Source organism: Ceratotherium simum, chromosome X, assembly GCF_057802395.1.
Source record: "Ceratotherium simum simum isolate JZ-2026a chromosome X, ASM5780239v1, whole genome shotgun sequence".
Classification (NCBI taxonomy): Eukaryota; Metazoa; Chordata; class Mammalia; order Perissodactyla; family Rhinocerotidae; genus Ceratotherium; species Ceratotherium simum.
This window is the reverse complement of record NC_141940.1, coordinates 15,442,728-15,459,276: the sequence shown is the minus strand read 5'-3', so window position 1 is coordinate 15,459,276 and position 16,549 is coordinate 15,442,728. Positions and strand designations below refer to the sequence as shown.

General features: G+C 42.0%; 1 long non-coding RNA gene across 2 annotated transcripts in view; it reads right to left on the bottom strand.

The window, feature by feature from the left end:
* Positions 1 to 3,294: 3,294 nt before the first annotated feature.
* LOC147911751 (uncharacterized) overlaps positions 3,295 to 16,549 on the bottom strand; it is a 71,912-nt gene continuing 58,657 nt past the window's right edge. Inside the window, exons 3-4 of one of the 2 annotated variants that reach the window (XR_015550389.1) lie at positions 15,090 to 15,281; positions 3,295 to 3,545 (exon numbers count right to left, since the gene is read on the bottom strand). This is a non-coding gene — a long non-coding RNA (uncharacterized LOC147911751). The remainder of the gene's footprint in view (positions 3,546 to 15,089; positions 15,282 to 16,549) is intronic. The other variant, XR_015550388.1, reaches the window with a different exon arrangement.

Sequence of the window (16,549 nt, the reverse complement as noted above, 5' to 3'; positions counted from 1 at the left end):
AAACTTTTAATAGTAAACTTCCATTCCCTACCTCCTGTACTTGATGCCATATATTTTCTTTTACATATACTATAAATCCCACAATACAATGTAAAATTTTCATTGAAAATGCTCACTTATCTTTTCAAGAGATTTAAATAATAAGAAAAACATTTTATAGATTTACCCATGTAATTTCCATTTGTGGTGCTCTTCATTCATTTGTGTAGAGCCATACTTCCATCTGGTGTCATTTTACTACTGCCTGAAGGAGTATCTTTAACATTTTTTTTGTAGTACATATCTTTGGTGATGAGTTTTCCCAGCCTTTATATATCTTTAATAGCCTTTATTTTATCTTCATTTTTGAAAGATATTTTTACTGGATATAGAATTCTAGGTTCATATTCTTTTGTTTTTAATTTTAGTACTTTAAAAGTGTTCTTCCACTGTCTTTTCACTTTCACTCTTTCTGGCCAGAAATTTTCTGAAACTCTTATTTTTGTTGAATAATTTGATTATGATATTCCTTGATATAGTGTTTTTCATGTTTTGTGTACTTGGGGTTTGTTGAACATCTGAGATCTATGGGTTCATAGTTTTCATCAAATTTGGAAAATTCTCAGACCGTTCCCTCCATTGGGTACTCCAAACATGCATTAGGTTTCTTGATGTTGTCCCATAGTCCACTGATGCTCTTTTCATTGAGTTTTTTTTCTCTGTGTGTTTCCTTTGGATAGTTTCTACTGCTATGTCTTCAAGTTCACTAATCTTTTCTTTTGCAATGTCTAATCTGCCATTAATACCACTCAGTCTATTTTTCATCTCAGACATTGTAGTTTTATTTTCTAGAAATTCTATTTGGGTCTTTTTTGTACCTTCCATGTCTCTATTTTTTTCTGAGAGGTTGCATCATGAATGGGTGTGAGGGGTGACTTCATTACCACTGAGTGGTAGTGTCTCAGCTTCCCACTGGGCTTTCTCTAACACCACCACTCTGGGGGAGTTGAGCTACCTCATTACAGCCTGGTGTGGATGGAAGTCTAGGCTCCCCACTTGGCCTTTGCTCAGGTGGGAGTCTGCAGTTTTTTCTGGAGTATTTGGCTGGAGTGGAGTGGTTATTGTCTAAAAGTTTTCTGTCTTGCTAAGCTGCCCCTTTCCTGGTCCCTTGGCTAGAGAGAGCAGCCTTCTTGTGGGACCTTTTTTGTCTATGCCTATTGGTGTTTCTGGGTTGCTACCTTCTCCAACACCCAGTCCTAGATATATAAGGCAAAAAGAAAACCCAGGGACCATACTACTGTGTTGTTCCTTGGGTCCTGAGGTTTGAAATTGGTCTGACTTCTTCTGTCCACCTTTCAGAGTCTTCTTATTTTTTAACGTACAGTGTGCAAGGTTTTTGGCTATACTTGGCAGGAGAAATAGGGAAAAAAAAACATCAAAAAGGCTCAAGACCTCCAACTCTGGTCAACAAGGAATGAACCTATAGGTGTGGAGCTGCAAAGATTTTTATGCTCAAAAGAGTGACATGAAATTGGGATTTTAAAAAGGCTCTTCAACAGTAGGCTGCTTGATGACTTTGGAAGACAGAAGAGGCTGGAGGTAAAGGAGATGTTTTGGCAATAGTCCCAGCCATGAGGTGATAAGGGCATAAACAAAATTGGTGATAATATTAAGAACTGACATGAAGGCATGGATGTGAAAAATATTTGAATGAAGAATATTGTTTAGGAACAAGAAGTGGAAAAGTTAGCTTCAGGTGAAATTTTAGAGAACCTTGAATGCTTCCCTAAGGAGGTTTGACCTTGGGAAACTCACTAAGACCCTCCTTAGATTTTCTTACATCATACAATGAGGAATTATACGACTGATGCGCTTTATGGGCCTGTATTAGTTAGCTCATGTTGTCATAACAAAATGCCATCCATAGACTGGGTGGCTTAAACAACAGATATTAGTTTTTCCACAGTTCTTAAGTCTGATAGTCCAAGATCAGTGTGCCAGCAAGTTCAGTTTCTGGTAAGAGCTTTCTTCTTGGCTTGCAGGCAGCTAGCTGCCTTCTCACTGTATGCCCATATGGCCTTTCCTCTATGTGTGTGCATGGAAAGAGACCTCTGCCTTCTTCTTCTTATAAGGGCACCAGTCCTATTGGATTCGTGCCCCACTCTTATGAGCTCATTTAACCTTATTTAGTTCCCTAAAAGCCCTATCTCCAAATACAGTCACATTGGGAATTAGGGCTTCAACATACAAATTTTGCAGGGACACATTCAGTTCATAAAAGGGCAATTTCTAGAAATACTGCTAAAAAGATTGTGAAACAGTTTTATGGGCAAAGAATTATGTTTATGATAGATCATGATGATTATAATCACTATTAACATGGATCATTGTTATGCAGAAATCTCTTCTAGTTAGGGAGAGGCGTGATAAATAAAAATAATCTGTGTAGAAACTAAGGGAGTAGTTTAGCATAACTATCGTCTTTCAGCCCCTGAAACAGTAAACATAATAGAATCCATTGGTTGCCTTTCTTACTCATATTTTGTGTTTTTGACATACAAGAATTGTGCTTTATCAGTAATGTGTCATTGAAGCGGAGAAATCATCTGAATTACTTTTAAAATAAAAATTTTCACTGGTGTGGCTAATGCTGCAGGAATCAAATTCATTAGAAACAGACATTATCTGATGACTGTCCTCCTTAATGTATTAAATAGGTTTTACTTTACATTGCGACATCCTAGGCTTTTACTCGAGCTATTATTCTATAATATCAGCTTCATTGAGAATTAGTGCTTAATTGTGAGACAGTTGAGGCTGATACCACATATTGTGATTAACCAATGGATTCTTGGAGAAAGAAGACCAATGTGCATAATCTTCATACATACAGCGGTCATCTTTTCATTCATCTTAGCCACTTCATTTTTCCTCTAGCACTTTAAGAAGGCTGTTTCCCTGACTTTCTCCCAGAATCTCTCCTACTTGGCCTCACTAAGGTGCTCAAAATGCCCACTTTGGCTACTTCTTGGATTATACAGAGTCAACTGAAACCAGTTCCTCTTGAAGACCCTGAGCTAGTGACTTCAAAGTCATTCCCATTTGTTCTGCTCATTAAGTTGCTTCTTGTTAATTTCTGGTCCCAAGAGCACACTGAATCCAGTTCTCTCTCCCACCCCAGGCCTCAGTGCCAAGACAAGCCTAGGATAGACTGTCAAGTGCTGACTCCCTTGCTCACAGACCAGGGACTGGGAATGCAACTCCAGGCCCCACACCAGGTGGGTGCTTCCTGGATTATTTATTTATTTATTTTTTTAAAGATTTTATTTTTATTTATTTTTCCCCCAAAGCCCCAGTAGATAGTTGTCTGTCATAGCTGCACATCCTTCTAGGTGCTGTATGTGGGACGCAGCCTCAGCATGGCCGGCGGAGCGGTGCGTCGGTTCACACCCAGGATCCGAACCCGGGCCGCCGGCAGCCAGCGCACTCACTTAACCGTTAAGCCACAGGGCCGGCCCTGGATTATTTTTTATAGGTCCTCTTTGCGGCCTTGAGAAGAGGAAAGCCTGAAACAAAAGAAGAGTGGGAAGATAAGACAGCTACTGCTGCTGAGAGGATAGAGACAAGATTAGAATTGTAGTCAGCAGATAAATAAGGAATGACCATGCTGATTTGGTTAGGTACTGCTGTCATCACCTCCAGCAGCCTTCCTAAGACAATGGCAGACCCTATAAAGAGTGTTTGAGGGATAGGTGAGATCTAATGGCAAGGGCTTAAAGCTTGAGGGGTCTGGTCTTGTCTCTGCCTTTGATTTACTGAATGACCTTTGACTTTACCTTCCTGCTGCCTCCCCTTCCCCCCAGCATAAACCATTCCTTCATAATGTACTGAGGGCAGTATGCTCTGCTAGCTGGAACATGGGTTTCAGGGGTCTAAAATCCCATCATCTGCTGTGCATTTGGCCTACACTCAAAGGAAGTTACACTCAGAGGTCTCTGGGCCTCAGTGTTTCTCTCTGTATAATAGACATACACTACAAAAGGATCATTTGGGGCTAAGGGGTTTCTATTAATATAGTATATATATATATAAAAGTTTACATGTGTGTTGGTGCTCTTAAAGTTGAGTGAGACATTCTCCATCATAATTTTGATTGTTTATTGTTTTTGGTTTTGTTTTGTTTAAGTTGAATGAGGAAACTGGGAAATTTCCAGGCTTTGAATTTCCTGAGCGTGTCTTCATTATATGCAGGTCAGCTCATGTTACATGGTTAATGAACCAGGAAAATCAAAATACTGCTTCCACGTAAAGAAAGGAAGTGGAAAATAGGAGTGCACCTGAGGATATTCAGCCACAAGGAGAAAACTAGCATCTTTTTCAGCGCTTATTATATGCCTGGCACTCAACATACGTTATCTCATTTAGTCCCCTCACCAACTCTGGGAGGTAGGGGCTTGATATTTCCCCATTTTACCATGAGGAAACTGAAGCATGAGATAGTTAAATAATATGTTCCAAATCGTACAGCTAGTAAGGGTCCAAACCAGGACTAAGAGGTCTAGAAGACTCCAAAGCTATTAAACCATACAGCCTCCAGAAAACCTGATTTCTCTTTTTAACAACCTGTTACATTCTTCCGTGAACATCTTTGCTGCCTGAGAAAGCCATTTTGAATTTTGAGCCCTCTTCACACCTCTGATGTGACTGAGCTGAAGCTATCACAAGCTTAGAGCATCTGGGGAAGTCTTCCAGGTCTAGGCCAATGGGCAAGTTCGCAGAGACCCAGGCCATCTGAAATGGCATGGGTTAGCAGTTGTGAATGCCAGAGAGTGACTGGGTCTAATGGGGAGAGGGAAAGAGAGGCTGAGCCAGAGCAGCTGCCAGAGCAGGGCTCCAGACCCCAGGATAACCAGGCAGGGCAAGAGATTCCACAGGGTGAGTGGCAGCTAAGATGCAAGGATCCAAGAAGAGAAGTAGACAGGTGGGTGGAGTAAATACTACCCTCTACAGAGCTCTCTGATGCTGAAGTGGGGGTGTGCATGGGTGACAGAGAGTAAAACCAAGTTGGAGAAAAGGAGAAGGAGGCAGAGAGATACATAGGCAGAGAGAGACAGAGAGAATATATCCATGTAGCACTTTTACAGCCCAACCAGGGCAGCACAAATGTCACAGAGCACTTCAACCATCCCAGAAATGCCATGGTCCTCACTCTGAGTGCAGACACATATACTAGAGAGTTTCCAGATCACTCTAAACACTTAAGAAGATTCTTCTGACTTTCCTTCAGCCATCCCTAGCCAGAAAGCCCAAACAGCAGTGACAATGAGCTTCCAAATTACAGACGCTTAGATAAAACATGAAATTTTGTCTCACCACAAAAATGTCCTAGCTGAGCTCATCTTTACCCAACTATCTAATTTTGCCACCTTCCAAAATAGCTTCACAGAACACCTGGTGTGGAAGCATCTGCATGTGTGTGTGTTGGGGGGGAGTAGGGTAGGAGATGGGAAGAAGGCAGAGAGATGCACATTTTGTAGTTGAACCCCACCCCCTTTAGTGATTTCCCTGGATTGTCTGCACAAAGCCCTCACAGGCATCGTAGAGCAGAAGAGCATGCAGTTTACATGTTCGCATGTTTTTCTTCTCTGGATCTCAGCAAATCAGCAGGTATTCCTAGAGATGACATTAGCAGGAGGCAGGATGTTGCCAAAGAAGGAACCAGGCAGTGCCAAGCAGGAAAGGTAGCTAGTGTCAATATAAGGCAGTACTGCAGCTGGATCCCCTCCCTCGAAGAGCTGGCAAGGCAGAGCCTGCCCCTCTCCCAAGCTGCCGTCCACTTGGGCCTTTTCTGGACCCATTGGAAAACTTGAAAGAAGGACATCCTCTGCGTGCTCTTAAGTGACATACAGTTTTTCAAGTCATATTTCACATTTTATTCCTTTAAAACAAGACTCCAGCCATCAGTTGACAATGATATTAGAAGTGGATGATTGGGTTTCCCAAGTTTGGGAGCGAGGTCTTAAACTCTCTCCAAACCTGAGTCTTCAGGAAGTACAGCTTTTCCCCACCACCCATCGCGCTCTTAACCCTTCAGTAAGAGAATCTTAAACAGGTGTTGGTTTTTCTTGGTGGTCAAGTTCAGTGTTACTTTATAACCGATGTTTTGAGAAAACTTCCTCCACTCCCTAGGAGTCGGGAGGCTGGCCTCTGCCAACTCGTAAATGAATGCAAACCCTCCCAAAATTTCAAAATCCCAGAACTCAGCAAGGTTCTCTCCTTGTCAAAATGTATTCTCTTCTCTCTAAAAAAAGGCGTGAGGGCCTCAATGGACATTTTTGGATTCTGCTCCTCTGCCTACGATTACCTTTAATAATAATGGCGCTTGAATGGAAACATAATGTGTTAGCCTGGAACACTGGAGTGGGTGTTTAACTGGCCCTGCCATTCTCAAAATCTGAGATAAAAATAAGACTACTTAAGAAGGCTCTCTCCAGCTGGGCACTTTGGGAAGAAGTTAGTTGTGCCACTGATTCCCGAGCAGCATTATATGCCCCTCTGCCAATCCTTAAATTAGCCCATTCTGAGCCTGGGCAATCAGGCTGTTTGGCTTCCTGGACTGATTCAGTTCATGGAGGGCTATTCTTTTAAGCCAAGTCTATTTTCGTGGTGGTCTGGCAGCTCCGAAATGTTTTTCCTCCTGAAAAGGCCTGGCACTCTTTTGTTTTTCTTTGGCAGAAATGAGGCCCTAATGTAATGTTTGCAGGTAGCAAGGAGACTTTAGAACAGCATGTCTCAAAGTCTAGGTTCTCAAAGTGGGATTGGAGGAACCCTGGGGGTCCCTGAGACACTTCCCTCCTTTTGCCAACTACATCTCCATGTGCGACAGGTTTTTCTACATATACTGCATCTCAAACAACAGAGCTGCAGACTGAATGCAGAAGCAAATAAGAAAATCCAGCTGTCTTTCATTAAGCCAGACATTAAAGAAATTTGCAAACATGTAAATGAATGCCACTCGTCTCACTAAATTTTCTTTTATTTTGGAAAATATAGTTATTTTTCAGAGAAATATTTGTGATAGGCTTCTTATTCTTTGTGAATGAATAAATAGATATTTTTAAAGTTCTCAGTTTTAATTTCTAATATGATACATAGCAATAGGTATGACCCACAAATACCAAAACTCTTTGGAAGTTCTCAATAATTTTTAAGAGTGTAGAGGGATCCTGAGACAAAAATGTTTGAGAACCAAGGCTTTAGAGGGTTTAGAAGAACTGCTCAGAACAAGATCAAAGCACCTATGTGTTGAAGTTCTAACACTGAGGCGTGGCCCTTCAGCAAGGAAACGGGAGTCCCTCTGCTTCCTTGGCTCTTGCCTCTAGCCTTCTGGGCACTATACTTCTCTTGCTTCTGCTAGATATGCCTGGAGCACAGAAACGTTTGGAATAGGCATCAGAGAGACTACCAAAAAGGAATAAGCACCAACTGAAAGTAGTCACAGCATTTTTCAGCACAGCGGCTACAAGCTCAGATTTTGAAGTCAGACGGATTTTGGTCAAAATCTTATCTTTGCAATTTATTAGCTAAGTGACTTTGAACAAGTTACTTAATGTCTCTGAACCTAGTTATTTCTTTATCTGGAAAATCGAGATGCGTATTTCAAAGGGCTTTCATGAGAATTAAAGGAGATGATACATATGTAAAGTGCCAGCCACATAATAGATGCTCAACAAGTGGTAGCTCTTATCATTATCATTCAATACAGCAGCAACTGTATTGAATGATACATCAATTGAATACAATTCATTGATACATCGATGAATATATCGTTCAATACAGTATCAAGTAGGAGGGCACAGCAGTTTATGGAGACGTGTAAATACCCTTGTAACCATCCAGCCACTCATGGATCCCCAGTGCCTTTCCTCCAGGCTTTTCTTACTAACTACCATCCCCTACCTGCATGTGCACTTGTGTATTTGCACATGCATGTACACAGACTCTCAAATTCACTGGAGAAATATTTGCTGAGCACCTACTAGGGCCAGGGACTCTTGGGAGTGAGGATAAAGCAATAAACATGACAGACCTGGTCCCTCCTCTTGAGGAGCTCCCAGTCTAGCTGGAGAGCCAGAGATGTAAACCGGCAATTGCAACTGAGTACTAGGACAGAGGTAAGCCAGGTGACTGTGGGAAGCCAGAGAGGACGCTTCATTCTCAGATCTCAGCTCAACATCACTCCCTTATGGAAGTCTTCCTTCTCTGATCCCCTGGCTTCAGCTAGATATTATAAAGCCATGCATTCTTTCCCATTAGAGGACTCATCTCAGTGCATTATTACATGAATGGGATTGCTTGACTGAAATCTGTCTTTCCCCCAAGACTGTAAGCTCTATCAGGGCAGAAACAGTGTGTATTTTTGCTCACTGCTGCCTACTGCAGGGCCTTAGACATAATAGCTGCTCAGTAAATGTGAGTTGAGTGAGGCAGTGAGGGCACGAATGCTCCTACTTACCAGTTTATACTGTCAGCCAGCCTGCCTCCACTCTGCCCCCAGAGAAACCAGGCTCATAGCCACTGCTGCATTTCCTCTATCTTCCTCCCTGTCTGAAATCTGCTCCCCTCCCTCTGCCCAATAGCTTCACACTTGCAGGGCATGGTTCAGGAAACACCTGCATATTAAATGAATGAGCTAAATCATTGCCAACCTGCCAGGCCCAGGCTCTCCCTGACCAGCTCCTCTCTCTCTCCATTAAACTTACACGCTGCTGTGTATTATTAGAGATCATCTTTCCATAAACAGGTCTTGTTTCCTCTGAGAAGGGAAGGAGGCCTATTTCCTATATAGAGTGTAGTGGATAAGTATCTGACTTTGAACTTGGCCTGAGCTGGCCTCAAATCCTGGTTCTGCTACTTATTAGCTGTGCAACCTTGGGAGGTCACTTCCCCGCTGTGGCCCTCAGTCTCCTCATCTGCAATATGACGGGGTTGGACGACATGACCTCTTAGATCATTTCCCACTCTGAAGATTCTAGGAGCTCTATGAGATGCTAAAGAAATGGGTGCTACTTGGTTGCTGTGGAGTCTTGACACACTGCCCCATGAGAAGGGGAACGTGGAGAAAGACAGTGTCCAATGGACCACCAAAATCAAGGGAAAAACAAAGACTCTTTTAAAATCTGAGGAATGCAATTTCTCGATGGAATTACAGGTGACTTTTATGTTTTCTACATTTTCTGAGGTATTGGCTCTCCACTCAGTGGTTTCTAGCCACTCCTTCACACGCCTATTAATACCAGCTCCCAAACACAATAATATTGCCTATTTTAGATTCTGTATGCATTTTGGGTCTGCTTGTGGTCTAAGAAGGAGATATGTAAACAGCAATTCTCTGAGCTCCCACTGCAGGCCAGCCCCTGGGCTGGGCTTTGGAACAGTGGGAATTTGGGAAGGGTGGGCATGTGGGCACAGTGGGAGTGAGAGAGCAGTGGGTTTCCCTGGGGCAGAAATGACCGAATTGCTCCATTCAGGACAAAGGTTTTACATTTGTCCTGAAACAAGTGTCCAGAGGCTCATGCATGATTGCTGAATGAACATTTCTCCACACAGAACCAAGGCATTTGCCTTTTTTTCTTTATGGGAGTGGTTTTTCCCATTTCTGAATTTGGTCTGCCTTTCCTCTGATCTGCTTCCCTCTGTGATGGGCTTTCTTCTTTTCTCTTTTTTTTTTTCTTCCCCTCCTCCCTTTTTTAGCCCCAACGAATCAAAGAACAGCCAAAAGGAATGATTTTTCATTGGCTTTACAAATCTGGCCTAGCCTCAATAACGTTATTCCCCACCTCTGAGGAACTGGAAGCCTGAAGTGAACTTGAACTCATATTGTGCTACTCGCTTTCCAGGAAGTGTTATATGAATAAAAATAAACTGCTATTGTTGAGATGAACCAACTTCCACCATACCGTGGGTGCTCATTAAGTGTTAAATAATAATAATATATTTGGTGATGCAGTAAACTTGATTTATACTCATTATTATTATTTTTGCTTTCTTCCTAATCCGTGGAGTTGGATCCTGTGGGTGGGGCCACCCAATTGTTAGGGGAAATTAGCGAGGGAAATTAGTGACAGGCTGCACACATTTCTCTCTACCTAGCACACCATAATGACAATTTACCTGTCAGCCTTCCTGACACTAATCTTTGCCTGTGGCTCTTTCTGGTCTGACTTTCTAAATCCCCTTGTAGTTATTTAAATCTTTGAAGGCTGGTTCTTTAGGGAGATTGAGAAATGATGGTCATGGGCAATATATTATTTCTGGAGTGGAAAAAACAGCCTTTTCAGAGCTTTCTCTCACTTCCACCAGAGCTTGAACTATATTGTGCTTCTCCCAGGTATCAGCAAATATGTGGGTGGTTGCATGGAGGCTGCTTTATAGAGTGTGGGGAATTGCTTGGTTACGCCTATCAATCAGCAAGGGCTGTACTTGAATTTCTCTGATTAGCTACAGACATTTTGGGGGAATATTTGACTTGTGACCAAGTTTCCAAGACACGCACTTTCTCTTGCAGCTCATTTCTACATCTTAAAACATAGTAATTAGCACAGGACCCATATGATGGTTTTCATATGCTTAAATTGTGTAATTGGGGGACTAGAAGGAGAAGGCAAAAATCCCTATACCCTTACAAAAAGGCTTTTGAACAGACAAGTTGGATGACCCTGTGCTCTCTCTGGGCCACTGACTCCACAGTGCATCTGTTTCAAACTTCTTTCCCTCTGCCTTGTTCCTGCAGACTGTTACGTACAGCTATCCAGCGGTGCCAGAGACAGGCTTCTGCAGTCAATCCATTGGGCCTTTATTGAATCCAGATAAGACAGAACATGAGATTTTCCGCGACAAAGACTGCTCCTTGTGTTATCTCTTTCCTCTCTCCACACCACACCCCAGGCTGACTGCCCAGCTCATGAGGGAAGAAAAGCCTCAAGACTGGTAGACTGGATTTTCTGGATCCTAAATGAGGACACATCCGTCCAAGGGGCACAAGCGTGTGGGTGAGGACAAGGAGGTAGATGGTGTATAATGGGGATCAGCACGCAAGCTGTGAGCCCTTGGAGTCCCCATATGCTCAGAGAGTGATCTCCTAGCATGGCGATGCTCTGTTGTCTTGAGAGCTGATATGTACCTATCAAAGCAACACATATATAAACTTGTGGATTAGGAGGCAGAAAAGCCTGCCACATGAGCTTTGGGGTCAGCTAGACCCAGATTCACATCCTAGATCTGCTCCTTACTAAGTGGGTGACCCTGGACAGGTGACAACCTTGGTGCCTCTTAGCTGTAAAATGAGTCAGAACAGTCCCTACTTCAGAGAGTTCTTGTGGGGATTAAATGGAATGATGTGAACATGTAGAGCATGTAGAACAGTGCTGGCCATATAGTAGGGGCTAAGTAAACAGAAGCTATTATGCACATCATTTGATCTTATTGTCTGTTTTTTGTGTGTGTGTGTGAGGAAGATGGGCCCTGAGCTAACATCTGCCAATCCTCCTCTTTTTTTTTTTTTTTTTGCTGAAGAAGACTGGCCCTGGGCTAATATCCATGCCCATCTTCCTCCACTTTATACAAGACGCCGCCACAGCATGGCTTGCCAAGCAGTGCGTTCTGGGATCCGAACCGGCGAACTCCAGGCCACCGCAGCAGAGCGCATGCACTTCACCGCTTGCGCCACCGGGCCGGCCCCTTATTATCTTTTTTTAAAAAAAATCAAACAACTGTAACCACTCAAGCACTTGTAGTGGGAAAGGTGAAGAGAAGAGTGGAATAACCACAACCAAATCAAAAGCCGGCAGAGTCTCAGGAATCAAGGTCTCAGGTTGATGCACAAAGGAGTTACATTTTGAGACTGTGAAGGTACAGGCGTCTGTGTTTGGTCTCACTCCATTCTCTCTGGGTATTCCAGACCATTCTTATCCAGCCAAGACACTTGGGCTCTTCTGAATTTAATCTTGACGTGTTAGAGTAGAGAGGTGCTGGCCCACACTGACAATTACGTCACTTTTGTTGACACCATTCAGGGAAGTTAATTTTGGAACTGGTGGCCTCATGTACTGAAAATGCCTGCAAGTGAGGAGGATTTTCAGGGTATGATAATTATTAGTTTAGCCATAGGACAAACGTGATTAAATGACGATTCATTTTACAATTATTAAAGGAGATTATTTAACAATAGTTAATCTAATATTGTCACTAAATGAACACAGGACACGTTTTTGTTAATGCCATCTTAAGTCATCATATAAAACACAGGAAATGCAACAAAAGAAGGTACTTATAACAAAGCTCATGCCCATCCCAGGTAATTTTGGATTATTAGGCTATCAATGTCTTAAAGCCAAGAAAATTGACATCCTAATCTTAAATCTAAAATCAGGCTGTGATTCTGGGCTGAGAACTTTCACTTCTCTGTTCCCTATGCTTTCTGACACCCACTTGCATCTTTATCCTACCCTTATTTTAGCCTTGCCCTTTCATTTCCAGCCTCCAGATTTCTCAAAGCCAGTGTTTCCCATCTCTGAGCCTAGGACACCTCCAGCATAAAATGAGGTCACGTGGCTGGGAGGGTCCCTAGGGCCTCCTCAGTGCTAGCACTCAGACATGAAGCCTGCCGGGATTCACTCAAGGCTGTCTTTGGTTTGCTTGGCCTCCCTCCAGAGACAAAAGGGAAGAGGGGAAAGTTCCAGTATCCAAGCATCCTAGGATGATAGTTGGATGCTAAAGGTGTCCTTGAGGGAAAAATAAAACAAAATAAGAAGAAGTGTAAGTTCCACGGGCTTTGGGTCCTTCAGCTTCAGTGTTTGAGATGCCACTGCAGTTGTATTGGAGTGTGTTAGCTTTTCAAATGAGTCCCTAACCTTTTAGGGCTTTGTCATGAGAGCGTTTAATCCAAATTCGTATTTCAGTTGCATAACCAGAGTCCATTTCTCAGACATTCCTGGCCCAAGTCAGACACTCGCAGCACTATTTGAGAGTTTACGTTTGCTGGATGGCTGAATCGAAGGAGATCTTCATTAAAGTCAATGGAGAAGAAAATTAAGTCATTTAAATTGCTATTTCTGGAGTTGTGGAACTTGAAAGTGTCCAAACAAGAAATATTCCATTATATATGGTGGTGACTCGATTTGTGACCATTGAAGTGCTCAGCTAGCGTTCTTCCATCTTTCCCATAGAGTCTGCTGGTGGTAGAGCCGAGGAAGGGAAAGGTAGTACATAAAATAAACAGTGGCTCCGGGGCCTGATACTACTTCTTCTTAGTTAGTGCAAGGTGCAGAGATGTAAAGAGGTAAATGACAGATCGGGAGCTGAAATTCTCAAAGCATCTCTTGCCCAACAGGAAAGGAGACTTTTCTGGAGTTTCACTCTTCCTTTATTCCTCCTTATTAGAATAGCCTTTTGGACCCAGAAGGAATTCACTGGTGATAGTACGGTTCCTTTGGTGGAAACTATGGATTGTTTGGTAAGGAAATGGCACTGTTGCTTGGGATTGTTACGGCCCATGTACTGATAAGCAAGTTTAAGCAACTGCTTCCCATTCACTCAATACTGAGGTAATCACTGGACAACTATTTCATTATCTGTTGAGATCTGGAACTCCCAGCACGTCTGCATATCAATTCCAGTCTAGCCTATCTCCTTGGATAGCAGAGGCTATTAATCTGAGCTTAATGTGGTCCACAAACCCCTTGGAATTGCATGAAACATTTTGTGCGTAGGTGTACATCTGCTTCTCTCCTGGGAGAATACACAGCTTTCATTGGATTTCCAAAATGGTCTGTGGCCCCAAAGAGATTAACAGCAACTGCTATGTCTGAAGAAACCTGAACTAACCAGCCATGTTTCCTTTTTGTTTGGAAGTCATTGCATTAATCCAGAATGACTGCTACATACATCAGTTCTTCAGTTCTCACAGCCTCTTTGTTTCTGAGAGCTTCTCTCCTTCCATGTCCCCTGTCTGTATTCCTCTCCTAACAGAGGCCTTGATTAGTCTGCCTTGCTGCTTTGGATCACTGTTTAACGTTCTTCTCCTCATGCCTAGACCCCTCTGGTCCTCTCCTGCCATTCTAGGCTGCTGGGGTTGCAAACCCAAGGTCTGCTTCTGGCAGTTGGAGGTGACTCAGTTGGAGCTGCCGTGGATATGCAGAAGCAGTGAGCTTGACTTCCTGCCTCTGCCTGCATGCTTCTGCTGGCCAGTCTGCTCAAACTCCTGTCTGTCCTAAGTTCACTCTCTGCATAAGGGAAATGAATATGGCCTTTCTTCCTTTCCAGTTACTTGCCCTTGTATATTGCACCTGCTGCCAAGACCAACTGTCTGATGCCTGCTACAGCCACTCTGTTTCCCAATAGCTGCCTCGGGCATGGGAGAGTGGGTGGCTCTCCTAGGGAGGATAAGTGATGTGTAATGACAATTTTTAAAAATGACTACAAGTAATAGCTACCATTCATTGAGTGCTTACTATGTGACAGGCCCTGTGTTGAGTGCTTTATATACATTATCTAATGGAATCCCCACAACCACCCTGTGAGATGGGAACTGCTTTCACAACCAGGACAGCTGAAGTTCATAGTTAACAAGTACGAGAGCTGAAATTCGAACCCAGTTTCCAAAACCGGTGCTTATATTCTCCGCACGCCTCATGTTGTCCTTCCAGCGAAACCAAGGTCTGAGTGTGCTTCCAGAGGTAAAATGGCTGCTGCTCCTTGTTACAGGCTACTTATTACTGCTACTGGCTAAAATCAGTGTCTAATGCTCCTCTGCTAATGGATTTGCTGCCATCAGCCTCCACTTTCTGAGCTGATGCTGAAGTCTTATCAGTGGTTACTTTGTTCATTTCCATTTAAATTCCTTTTCCGGAGTCAATACTGATAGTCACAAAGCTTTCCTCAACTACTAGATCTCGAGTGAGCGACTCATCCAAACACAATTATTATGCCATCCTATTTGCCCATCATAATTAGCTATCCATTTTAAACCTCCAAAATGTCTGTTTCAGTGGTTAATAGCAATGGAAAAATAAATTAAGGCATATATGCCAGTGTGTATGTATGGTCATTACCGCGTTATTATGTGCATCAGCTCTATTGTCCACCTCAGAGCTGTAATCGCAGACGAGCTTCTCCTTCTCCCCAGCACACTCCAGCAGCCGCCTGCTCCTGCTGTTCAGCCGGTATGTGCTTAGTGAATGCAAATTAATATTAATATCAATCAGCCTAAGCCAAATCAGCCTCTCCTAAGTAGGGAAGTGAATCTGCATAAAAATCAAACGAGATAATATATGTGATAGTACTCTGAAAATTATAAAGCACTATACAAATCAAGGTATTTTTATAATAAAATCATAACATATTACAAAACCAAATATAAATTATTTTTTAAAATAGTCTGCTGTTTTAGATTAGCTGCACCATTAGCAAATGCTCAATAAATATTTGTTCAATTGTATTGTTGAATTGAGATAATCAAGAGTTGACTGTACATGAAAACAAAGAATTCCATGAAAGATTTATATAATTACTAATCTTGAATGTTATCTTATTAATATAATAAGATAGAGAGTATGTAATAAATGATGTTTAAAAGAAGACAGATGACTTCTAATACAAAAGAATGTAATTTATCTTTTCATTCAAGGACAGAAGACTCTTGAAATCTCTTCCTTTTAAAGACCAGGTGATTACAGCTTACCTTGTAAAAATCTTTTACAAGTTACTATACAACAAGATTGTCACTGGATTTAAGTTTAAAGCAAACAGTGCAATCCTAATTAAACAATTTTTACTACTACTCAAGATGAACAAGATGTCAGCTCATGTCAAAATACTTCAGTGGTGGAAGTCGGGTTTGTGATGAAGCTTTGTGATATCTCATCAATTTCTTTTCATCCTCCATCATTTACTAGTTTATTACTCATTTTGAAACATGCTTAAGGAGAATTCTGGTTTATCTCAAGACATATTGTATATAACAATGATAATTTTTATTTATTTAAATAAAACTTATTACTTTCAGAGCTAAAATAGTGTCCACGAGAAATGAAGTATAAGCACATTAGTGATTAAGGCACAAATTTTCTTTGTCTTCTGGTGTGTTTATCCACCTTTTAGAAGGAAAACAGAAGATACCTGGATAATGGACTGAAATTTGTCAGTGAGTTAACAGAACCTTGTGATTGGCATTTGGAAAAGTTGAATAGCTTGGTCTCTGGATGAGTCTTAAGAATTTGATTCCATACACGAATTCTGAAATTTTTGTAGATCTTATCACTTGGAAGCTGTAAATGAAAACTGCCAACATTTGGAACATTTAAGTTAGGCTTAAAGAACGGAGCTAGGCAGTCTAGTGGAAAATGGTAACAACAGAAATAGATGAAACTTGCAAAACCCTTCCTGTGGCTTTATTTGTTAAGCGGATAAACCAGTAACTTGCTAAACTTACGACAGAGGAAATCCCAAGGGCAATTTCGTGAGTTTCTGGAAATACATTTTCTAAGAGCACTTTTAAGAGGAATTTTGGGAA